A 12,463-nucleotide genomic window follows, 5' to 3' on the forward strand; every position below is an offset into this window, starting at 1 on the left:
GTCTTCTCAAAGAAAAAGATGTATAACTTGTTTTCCACCCAGAAATTTGGGCATGGAGGCGGCCACTAGCTTAAATGATCTTTGCGTTATCTTTAAGGCCAGGCCATACCAAGCTATCACAAGCAGGACTGGAAGTGGCTAAGTGACCTCAGTACTATCTATATGACTGGAAGTAGCTAATAGCTCAGATGACCTCTACAGAGACCACATCAGATCTTCTCCTAGGCCCTTAAGATAACACATGTAAGCCATTTCTAAAACCCATCTTCATGGAAGAAGTGACACGTACTTAGAGAAACATTTCAAAATAATTATGCTTCCTTGTACATGGGATTGTGTTGCTGCAGGAAACTTTCTTCTAAAGTTGTATTGTACTTAAATATGCCTAAAATCAAGTGTTCAGGGTCAGACTTTTAAAAATTGAACCAACACCATCTAACGGAGCTGTGTTAAGCCAGATTTCCTTCTTGCCTCGTGTGAATCTGCCTGCCCTGCTGATCAGACATGACCTCATTATTGCTGTGATAAAATACCGTGGCATAAAGAAACGTGAGGAGTCTATTTGAAGTGTATAGCTCCACATCAATGAAGTCAGAGCAGAAACTCAAGGCAAGCACATGAAGGCAAAAAGTGAAGCAGAAGGCATGGAGAAGTGCTGCCTATTAGCTTTCTTTCCATGGCTTACTCAGTCTGGTTTCTAAGACACCAAGGACCACCTGCCCAGGGGTCTCACTGTGCACAATGGGCTGGGCCTACTCACACCATACTAATTAGTTATGAGTTAATAAAATGCCTCATAGTCTTCTTGCCTCTAGGTAATCTGGTGAGGACATTTTCTCAAAAGAGACTCTCCCTCCCCAAATGACCCTAACCTGTTTGAAGTTGACCTAAAAATTAGCCAGCACACCTGGGCAGGCTAAAGTCAAGGAAGTTGATTAGACTGGAACACAGGGCTTGCCACTTGGACCAAGCTTCCAGACTGAGAATAGCACAGGCAAAAGGATCCAGACTCTGTTGACAACAGCACAGATGGGATTAACCAGATTCAGTATCAGTACATTTCAAAAGTGGAATTAGCAATCATCTAGCAGTCTAACATATGGGAGCACAATTTAAACATTATTTTAACAAGGTTATTACTTTTTGATTTACATAATTATATTTGTAGTGGTTTAAATAAGAGTGGCTCTCATATGTTCATATGTTTGAATACTTGGTCCCCAGTTAGTGGAACTGTTTGGGAAGGATTAAGATGTGCACCTTCATGGACAAGATGTGTCATTGGGAGTGGACTTCAAGGTTTCACAAGACTCAGTTCATTTCCACTGTGTCTCTTTATCTCTGCTTCCTAATTATGAATCAAAATGTGAAAGCATAAACCCAATTAAATACTTCCATTTATAAGTTGCTTCGCGGTTCTGTTTTCCGAGTCCATAGCGGTGGAGCAAAGGCATGGTGGCAGTAACGACAGAGAGCTCACAATACCATTCTCTCTATCTGCTTCACGGTTGTCATTGCAATGTGTAATAGCTCAGCTCCTTCTGTAAGCAAGCCTCCTATTGTATGCTTTCAAAAATAAATTGCCTTGGTCTTAGTTAGGGTTTGATTGCTGTGAAGAGACACCATGAGCAAGGTAACTCATATAAAGAAAAACATGTAATTGGATCTGGCTTATATTTTTAGAGGTTTAATCCATTATCATCATGGCAGCATGCAGACAGACATGGTTCTGGACAAGCGAAGAGTTCTACATCTTGATCTGAAGGCAGCAAGGAGGAAATTGCCTTCCACAGTAAGTGGAGCTTGAGCATATATGAGACCTCAAAGCCCACCTCCCTAGTGATACACTTCCTCCAATGAGGTCACACCTGTTTCAACAAGGCCACACCTCCTAATAGTGCCACTTCCTATGGGCCAAGTACTCACACTCAGGAGTCTGTCAAAGCCCTATGTATACAACCCACCACAGTCATGTTGTCTTTTCCCAGCAATTGATAAGCAACCCTCCAAGATACCCTCCAAGTCTTCATGTCCCAAATTATCCTTGAACCATACATCTAAGCTTCCCCACTATAGTTATAATTTAAAACGTTGCATGACATACTCTTTTGTGGGCTCATATAAGATATTGGTTATCTGGCATCTTTTCGCTAATAAGGACCTGTATTTCCTGGCAAACTTCCTTTTGATAAAATGAAACTCCCTGGGGTATTTGACCTCTAGGTAAAAGGATTTGGCTTGAAGCCTTTTGAGAGCATACTTAACCACCAGAGTCAGGCCCTCATCCAGTTCTAAGTGTAAAGAATGCTCCTATCAAAGCACTGAGGAAGACTGAGATTGCCAGAGCATTCAGTAACTGCATCACTTGCCAAACTTGTTGTATCTCCCAATCCCTTGCACTTTTAGCTTTGGGAACCAAGAAGTATTCACTGAAACGATAGATATGGTCTGATCTGGGTAAGCTTTAGGAACAGGCATGGGAAGGACTAAGAAAAGCAGAAGGGCTAAGAAAACAGTTTTTGGAAAAGCTGGCCCAAGATGGAGACGGCAGCAGAAGACCTGACCTATATTATCATGACGAAGGCTTAAAGCTGAGTTGTAGTAGTCCACTAAAGAGCATTTGCATTAGCTGTTGTGGCAAAAGGAAAAAGTGCCCCAAATTAATTGCACAGAAGATAATCTATAACTTTCCCTTCCTTCACACATTGCTCTAATTGCTAGGTAGCTTTAATATAGAATAAGGTAAAAAAAAAAAAAAAGACTAATTATTAGTTCTGATGTATTGATTTATTTAATGATTTTCTTATAGCATTGCTTGTGTTGCCTATTTACCAAGCATGACATCACTTGCTACCTGAAACAGAATGACCCAGAGAAACAGCTGGAGAAATAGCTAGAAAAGGAGATGAAATAATAGGTTGTTGCCCTTGACAACCTGGGGACTGCTGCCCTTACAAACCTGCTGACTGCCACGTAAGTGGCTCTAAAATTTTGCTGGCTTGTTTGCCCCACCTTGTGGTTGTAGAGTATAAGTGAGAATGCAAACTGAACCTGGAATTGAAGGCTTTCAGGAGCTGTCCTGGCTATGATGCAGCAGTGACATCTCTCTTCCACTCTCATTGGTGTCAGAGTGCTGACTCCAGAAGATCCCCACAACAGCTATAAGCAGCGGCACTTCATGCAACAAGTGACCTTACTGGAAGTGGCAGCTGCTCAAATTCCTTTAATTTTCATTCCTGTGTTGTTGAGTTTGTAGTTATTTTATATATTTTTACTTAAAATATAATGACATCACTTGCCTTTTTTTCTCTTTACTCCCTCTAGCTCCTCCATATTGCCCACTCCCAATTTTGTAGCTTCTTCGTAGATTATTAACACTACATATAGATAGATATATATGCACAAAGACATAAATATAACCTACTGAGTCAATTTTTGTTCATGTATATACGAATTTGGAGTTGACCACCCTACCCTATAATGGACAACCAACTAGGAGAGTTATTTTTGGAGAGGCTCTCTTCTCTCTCTCTCTCTCTCTCTCTCTCTCTCTCTCTCTCTCTCTCTCTCTCTCTCCCTCCCTCCCTCTCTGTTTGTCTTTCTCAGCAGTCATCAGTTGCCTGTAGTTCCTTATCCAGGGGTATGACCCTGTGAGGATTTTCACCTTCCTGTGATAGTATTTCCATTGATATTTTCACTGTTCTGATCAATTTTTTTTTAATTTTTTTCTGAGACAGGGTTTCTTTGTATATCTCTGGCTGTCCTGGAACTCACTTTGTAGACCAGGCTGGCCTCGAACTCAGAAATCTGCCTGCCTCTGCCTCCCAAGTGCTGGGATTAAAGGCATGCACCACCACTGCCTGGTTTACATAACAATTTCTATGAGAGACTGTCTAACAACATACTTCCTGGTATTCTGGCTCTTATAATCTTTCTGCCTTCTTTTTCTCAATACTTCCCAAGTCATAAATGGAGGAACTGTGTTGTAGATGTACCCACTGGGGCTGGGCTTCCCGTAACCCACTGATTTCTGCATTGTATCCATGTATTAGTCAGGGTTCTCTAGAGAAACAGAATGGATAGATGAATTTATACACTTAAAAACAAGATTTATTAGATTAGGTTATTAGAGTTATTAGACAGGCTGTGGTCTGACTATTCCAACAATAGCTGTCTCCGGAAAGAAATTCCAAGAATCCAATAGTTGCTTGGTCTATGAGGCTGGATGTCTGAGATGGCCTTCAGTATATGCCAGAATCCCAAAGAAGTAGGCTCTTCTATGCCAGTGAAGAAATGAACTTGCCAGCTACAGGGGCTTCAGTTATTCCACATATAGTTAAGTTGACAACCAAAAATAGCCATCACAGTTCTGTTATGGCTTTTTGTGATAACTTCCATTTGCAGGAAAGAAGTTTTTTTAATGAGAGGCAATAGCTACACATATCTACAGGTATAAAGATAAGATTTAGAAAGTAGCTAAGGATTATACTAGCAATAGATTATCTTCTAAGATCCATGAACTCACTAGCCCTAGGAAATTGGCTAGATTTCTAGAACCAGACATTATTTCCCTCCTGTTATGTGGGCTTGAAGCCCAACTAGACAGCTGGTGGTTACCAATAACATGTAAGTGCTGCACCTTAAAGGAAATCTTGTGACACTGGTCACTACCTATTGTGGTTTGTAAATGTCACAGATGAGCAAAACTATTTTTTTCAACCTAGAAAATTCTTTTTATTTTTTATTAGATATTTTCTTTATTTACATTTCAAATACTACGATGAAAGTCCACTATAACCTCCCCGCGCCCTGCTCCCTAACCCACCCACTCCCTCTTCATGGCCCTGGCATTCCTCTGAACTGGGGCATATGATCTTCGCAAGACTAAGGGCCCTTCTTCCCAATGATGGATGGCTAGGCCATCTTCTGCTACATATGCAGGGGGGGGGGGATATAGGGAACTTCCGGGGTAGCATTTGAAATGTAAATAAAGAAAATAAAAAAAAAAGAGTTGCCTTGGTCATTGTGTCTCTTCACAGCAATGGAAACCTTAACTAAGACATGCTGATGCCTAAATCACATAAAGCTTAACAAAGAAAGAGAATTTCAGACCAATTTGCCTAATTAACATTGACCCAAAAATACTTAGTAAAATACTAGCAAACTGAATCCAAGAATACATCAAAGACATCATCCACCATGATTAAGTATGCTTCGTCCCAGAAATGCAGGGGTGGTTCAATATATGAAAATCGACTATTGTAATCCACCATATAACAAACTGGAAGAAAAAAAAATCACCTCACTAAATGACAAAAAAAATCATTTGATAAAATCCAACACCCCTTCATGATAAAAGTCTGGAGAAAGCAGGTATACAAAGTCCATACCTAAATACAATAAAGGCAATGTACATGAAGTCAATAGCAACATCAAATTAAATGGAGAGAAACTTAAAGCAATTCCACTAAAGTTGGGACAAGATAAAGCTGTCCACTTCCTATCTCTTCAATATAGGATTTGAAATTCTAGCCAGAGCAACAAGACAACTAAAGGAGATCGAGGGGATACAAACTAGAAAAGAAGAAGTCGAAGTGTCACTATTCACAGATGATATGACAGTATATATAGGTGACCCCAATAATTCTACCAGAGAACTACAACTGATAAACATCTTCAGCAATGTGTCTAGATACAAAATTAAGTAAAAAAAATCATTAGCTCTCCTTTATACAAATGATGATAAATAGGCTGAGAAAGAAATCAGAAAAACAACTCTCTTCACAATAGCCACAAATAATATAAAATAACTTGCTGTAACTCTAACCAAGCAAGTGAAAGGTATGTATGACAAGAACTTCAAGTCCCTGAAGAAAGAAATTGAAGAAAATATCAGAGGATGGAAAGATCTTCCATACTCACAGATCGGTAGGACTAACATAGTGAAAATGGCTATCTTACCAAAAACAATCTACAGATTCAGTATAATCGCCATCAAAATTCCAACACAATTCTTTACTGACATTGGCAGGGCAATTCTCAACGTCATATGGAAAAACAGAAACAAATAACCCACGCCAAACAACATAAAACAAACAACCCTCAAATAATTCTGAACAATAAAAGAATTCCTGGATGTATCAGCGTTGCTGACCTCAAGCTGTACTACAGAGCAATAGTGAGAAGTAATGCATGGTATTGGTACAGAGATAGGTATGTTGATCAATGAAATAGAATCAAAGATCCAGAAATAAACCCCCATACCTATGGATACTAGATTTTTGACAAAGAAGCCAAAACCATACAATGGGAAAAAGAAAGCATCTTCAACAAATGATGGTGTTCTAACTGGATGTCAACATGTAGAGGAATGAAAATAGATCCATACTTATCACTCTGCACAAACCTCAAGTTCAAACAGATTAAAGACTTCAATGTAAAACCAGATACACTAATCTAATAGAACAGAAAGTGGGAAATAACCTTGAACTCATTGGTACAAGAAATAACTTCCTGAACAGAACACTAATGGCTTAGGCACTAAGGTCAGCAATTTATAAATGGAACCTCATGAAATTGAAAAGTTTCTGTAAGGCAAAGGACACTGTTAATAGGACAAATGACAGCTTATAGATTGGGAAGTGACCTTCACCAATGCTACATCTGACAGAGGGCTAATATCCAAAATATGTAAAAAAAACTCAAAAAGTTAAACAACAACAAACCAACTAACCCAAACTAAAAATGGGGTATGGAGCTAAACAGAATTAAAAAAAAAAGATTTATTTATTTATTATATCTAAGTACACTGTAGCTGTCTTCAGACACACCAAAAGAGGATATCAGATCTCATTACAGATGGTTGTGAGCCACCATGTGGTTGCTGGGATTTGAACTCAGGACTTTTGGAAGAGCAGTCAGTACTCTTAACCCCTGAGCCATCTCTCCAGCCCAACAGAAAATCCTTAACAGAAGAATCTTGAATGTTTGAGAAGCACCTAAAGAAATGTTTGGTGTTCTTAGTCATCAGGGAAATGCAAATCAAAATGACCCTGAGATTCCACTTTACACTCATCAGAATGGATTAGTTCAAAATCTCAAGGGACAGCAAATGCTGTGTAGGTCATAGAGCAAGAGGAACACTCCTCTATTGCTGGTAGGAGTGCAAACTTGTACAGCCACTCTGGATATCAGTTTGGTGGTTTCTCAGAAAATTGAGAATAAGTCTTCAAGACCAAGCTATACTACTCCTGGACATATACCCAAAAGATACTCCACCATCCCATAAAGACACTTGCTCAACTATGTTCATAGCAGCCTTATTTGTAATGCCAGAAGCTGGAGAAAACTCAGATGTCCCTCAACTGAAGAATTGATAAAGAAAATGTATTTCATTCACACAATGGAATACCACTCAGCTATTAAAAACAAGGGCATCATGAATTTTGCAGGCAAATGGATGGAACTAGAAAATATAATCCTGAGTGAGGTAACACAGACCCCCAAAGACATGTATGGTGTGTATTCTCTTATAAGTGGATATTAGTCATGAAGTACAGGATGACCATGCTATAATTAACAGAGCCAAAGGTGCCAAATAACAAGGAAGGTCCAAGGGAAAGCAGCTCAATATTTCTCAGAAGGGAAGGAGGAAACTGGGAGAAGAGATGGGAAGGATGGATCAGTTGTAGGTAGAAAGGAAGAGAGAGGGAGAGAGAGAGAGAGAGAGAGAGAGAGAGAGAGAGAGAGAGAGAGAGAGAGAATTAGTGGTAGGTAGGAGCAATTTCTATGACATGCCAGAGACCTAGGATTGGATGGAAGCTCTAGGAGGTATATGGGGATGACTCTAGCTGAGTCTCCTAGCAGTGGGAGATATGGATCCTGAAGTGGACACTTCCTCTAGCCAGAAAGGACTCCAAGAGGAGGGATAAGAAAAGTAACACACCCATAAAACCTTCGATTCAAAATATGTCCTGCCTACAAGAAAACAGGGATGAAGACAGAGCAGAGAAGGAGAGAATGGCCAACCAATGACTGCACATGGGCAAGCACCAATCCCTGCCACTACCATGGTCCTCTGTTCTGCTTGCAGAGAGGAACCTAGGATAACTGTCCTCTGAGAAGCTCCACCCAGCAGCCAATGGAAAGAGATGCAGAGATTCACAACCAAACATTCGATGGAGCTCAGGCAGTCTTACAGAAGAGTTGAGAGAAGGGTTGAGGGACCTGAAGAGGATAGGGACTCCACAGGAAGACTAACAGAATCAACTACCCTGGATTCTTGGGGCTCTCAAAGCCTGAATCACCAGCCATGGAGTATGTATGGGCTGGACTTAAGCCCTCTGCCCATATGTAGCATATGAGCAGCGTGGTCTTCATGTGGGTTCCCAACAGCTGGAGCATGGGTTGTCAGTGAATCTGTTGCCTGTTTGCCTGTGGATCCTGTTCCCCTAAATGGACCTCCTTGTCTGGCCCCAGTGGGAGAGGATGTGCCTAGTCCTGCAGTGACTTAATGTACAGGGTGGGAGTGTTAGTGTGGGGAGCTGACATCAAGAGAGGGTTCCCCCTTTGCAAAGGAGAAGAGGGGAAGGAATGGGTGGAAGGATCTTTGTGAGAGGTACTGTGACTAGAGGGGGTGCTGATATTGGTATGTAAAGTGAATGAATACATGTAATTAAAAAGAAAGGAAGAATATAATCCCTCAAGGTGTGTCCAGTCATTTGGGTTTTAGTTAATTCCAGATGTAGTTAAGTAGACAACCAGAATAGCTATCAAACTACCCACAAAAAAAATAAAAAGATACCTTACACTACATTGCAGATATACGGTGTGTTCTGACTGGTCTTCCTCGAATTTGTGGACTTACTGTGTAATTTTGCTGTCTGTTTTGTATGACTGATTCTCCTTGAATGTATAAGTTTATTGTTTCTCCTGCCCCGAGTATCTACTCCCCACCTCAGAATTTATCTCTGGCCTTTCTAGCCACCAGAACTAATAGGATTTCAAACATCATTTGGGTATGGTTAAAAATCTAGAATACTTGTAACAAAAAGATTAATGAAAAACTCACAACATGGGGTTTATAATTAAAAGTCTGTGCATAGGTAATCTTAATGGAACCATATGATATTTATAAGCAACATGTGGACTGCTGTCATCCTTAGGCAGTCACATGGCTGGCAGCCATTGTTGATAGGGTTTGAAAGGACACCCTATGGCTTCACCACCATCTTGTTAAGGGCAACCACATCTTGTGGGCTGACCAGGGAGACAAGATATTTTGAGTTGTAAATTTTGGCATGATAATTCCTTTCCTGTTCTGAAAAGGTTTATAAAAGATAGGATTTTAATACAGTGCTTGTTTAGTAAGGTATTAAGGTTCTATCTTCATATGTTCATATGCAAGATCATACCTTGCTGGAAGCCAAACTTTGTAACATAAGAGTCACCCAGGTGACATTGAATTGTTTGCACTGTTGGAGATTTGGTTTGCCTTGTACAGAGTATGGTTGTACCCTGTGTCTCACTCTTGAAATAAAAAAAAAATGCACTTTATTTTGATATTTTGAGCGCACAGTTGAGAGATTTTAAATTTCTTTAAAACATTTTTGGAGTTTTACAGAAAGTTTAAATGAAAAAAATCCTGGATACATCAAAGGAACAGATTTTAAAAATATTTAAATTTATAAATCTATAGGGCATTTAAAGTTTATAAGGTATTTTGTTATGTTTTTATTAATATGTGATCTTGACAAATAAATAAAAGGCTAAAAATTTGTGTCACAGCTATGAGCACAAAATATTAAACACCAGAGAGTAAAGGATTCCTATATTATGATACAGCAAGATAATTATTTAAATAATCTGGCAAAGGCTTTGGAGCAGTGGTTTTCAACCTATGGATTGAGATCCTTTGGAGGTCAAAAGACCCTTTTGCAGGGGTAGCCTAAGCCCATCTGCATGTTAGCTGACACAGATGAAGGGAGGGATCAATCACATCAGCTAGACTGGTTTATATCAGCCATATTGTATAGATCTAGACATTCTTTGGATATGATCCCTTGCCAGAGCTGCCATGTTGCTGGATTAAAATTCCTCTACAGGCACAGATTTATCAACAGGTAGATTCATTAACTGAAATAGTTCTACAATATGATAGGGCACTGGTCTGCTTTATGCAGAACAAAGAGGTATTATATAACTTTAAGAGAAAATTATTATTTCTCTACAAACCATTTGGAATCATAATCTGTCTATAGTCAAGGAAACAGTACAAAAGCGGGGGGGGGGGGAACCTGAGATGAAATAACTCTGATTGGTGCCCTGTTCATTTCCAGTATCCATCTACGTAGTAACCCTGATGTCAGCCATCACAGGGCCATCATCCCTTCTGCTTCTGCTAATTACTGTTGGCTCTTACATTGTTGATACCTTTACTAGATGGTAATTCCTATCTGGGTACCATTAAGGTGATGGTTATTAGATCACTTAAATCCTACCAAGACTTCTGATTTCTGCATCTGATTCCTCAAGTGCATTACTATTCAAAAGGAGGCTGAGAACATTTAGGAGATATATGTGTATGTATGTATATTATATATGTATATATGTATGGTGGAAGGAGGGAGGTAATTTGGTGGGAGGGGAAGGGGGCAAAGGGAAGCAGGTGTAGGGAGAGCAGAGGAGAGAGAACAGAAATTGGTCAGAGGGGATTTCTAGGATGTACCAGAAGTCTTTCATTATTAATATATGATGTTTGATGTATGATTTCAGCTTCATTACTGTTTCTTTTACAAATGTAGATGCCCTTGTGTTTTGGGCATAAATGTTTATAATTGAAAGGTTATCTAGGTGGAATTTTTCTTTGACTATGAAATGTCCTATTCCATATCTTTTGATCAACTCTGGTTTAAAGTCTATTTTGTTAGATATTAGAATAGCTGTACCAGCTTTCTTCTTAGGTCCATTTGCTTGGAAAATCACTTTCCTGCAATCATTTCTGAAGTAATGTTTAGCTTTGATGTTGAGGTATGCTTTTTTTTTTAATGCAGCAGAAGGATGGGTCCTGTTTGTATACCATTCTGTTAGCCTGTATCTTTTTGGGTGAGTTGAGTCCATTGATATTGAGAGATTTGTGACCAATGATGATTGTTAATTCTTGTTATTTTTTATTTTTCGTTGTTGTTGCTGATGGTTGTGTGTGTGTGCTTGTGTGTGTGTGCTTGTGTGTGTGTGTGTGTGTGTGTGTGTGTGTGTTTCTCTTCTTTGTATTTTGCTGCTGGGAGATTATTTAGTACCTATGTTTTCATGAGTCTAGTTAACTTCCTCTGGTTGGACCTTTTCTAGTACTTTCTGTACAACTGGATTTCTGGATATATATTGACTTTGTCATGAAATGGTTTTTCCATCTATGGTGATTGAAGGTTTTGTGGGTATAGTAGTTGGGAATGGGAACTATGTACTCTTAGAGCCTGTAAGATAAGATGTAGGTGCTGATTTCTGGCCTTCTCTTTGTTGGATGGGTATTTTGTTCCTTGGTTTCTCTTTCCTCTTTGGTCATCTGGTTTGTGTGGCCTGGATTTCTGGTGGTTGGTGTGACCTCCAAAATTCTTGTTAATTTTCTCAGAATGGCTAGATTACTAGTGGTTCCTGCTATTTACTATAAGTCCCTTCACTTTCAAGCATGCTAAAATAGGCTTATACACTTTAATTTTTAAATTAAAATATAATTACATCATTTCCTCTTCCTTTTCCCCCTTATAATCCTTCTCATATCTTCCTTCTATCAAATCCATGGCCTCTTTTTCTTTGTTATTGTTGCATATATATGTATATATTTACATATATAAGTGCATAAATGTATACCTAAAATTTTTTAGTTTGTTTATTGTTAGTTGTATGTATGTTGTTTCACAGACAACCAATTCGTATTGAATAATCAATTAGGGGGCTTATTCCTGGGGAAGACTATTTCTCCTGCTCTCAGCATCCCTTAGTTGTCTGTAGTTTTTGTTTAGGGGTAGGACTCTGAGAGATTTCCCCCTTCCAAATTATATATCATACCAGAAACCAAAAATAGATGTTATGGTTATGTAAATTGCTTTTAAAATGAAGCAAATTGCGGCTGGGGGGTTTGCTCAGTCAGTGCAGTACTGCCTCACAAACGTGAGAACCTGGCTTCAAATTGAGCAGCCGTGGTCCTTATCACAGACATGGTGGTATATCCCTATCCCACTAGTGTTCGTAAGACAGAGACAGGAAGGTCCTTGAACTTTCTAGCCAGCCTGTCTAGCAACATTGGTGAGCTCTAGTTTTAGCGAGAGAACTTGACTCAAAATTTGGAGAGTGATAGAGAAAGATATCCACTACGAATGCCTGACTTCCATTTGCATGCACACTCTATGTACCCATAAACGTACACTGAAGCAATGTAGAGCTCAATTGAGAAAATATTAGACTAATA

Source organism: Mus pahari, chromosome X (genome assembly GCF_900095145.1).
Source record: "Mus pahari chromosome X, PAHARI_EIJ_v1.1, whole genome shotgun sequence".
Classification (NCBI taxonomy): Eukaryota; Metazoa; Chordata; class Mammalia; order Rodentia; family Muridae; genus Mus; species Mus pahari.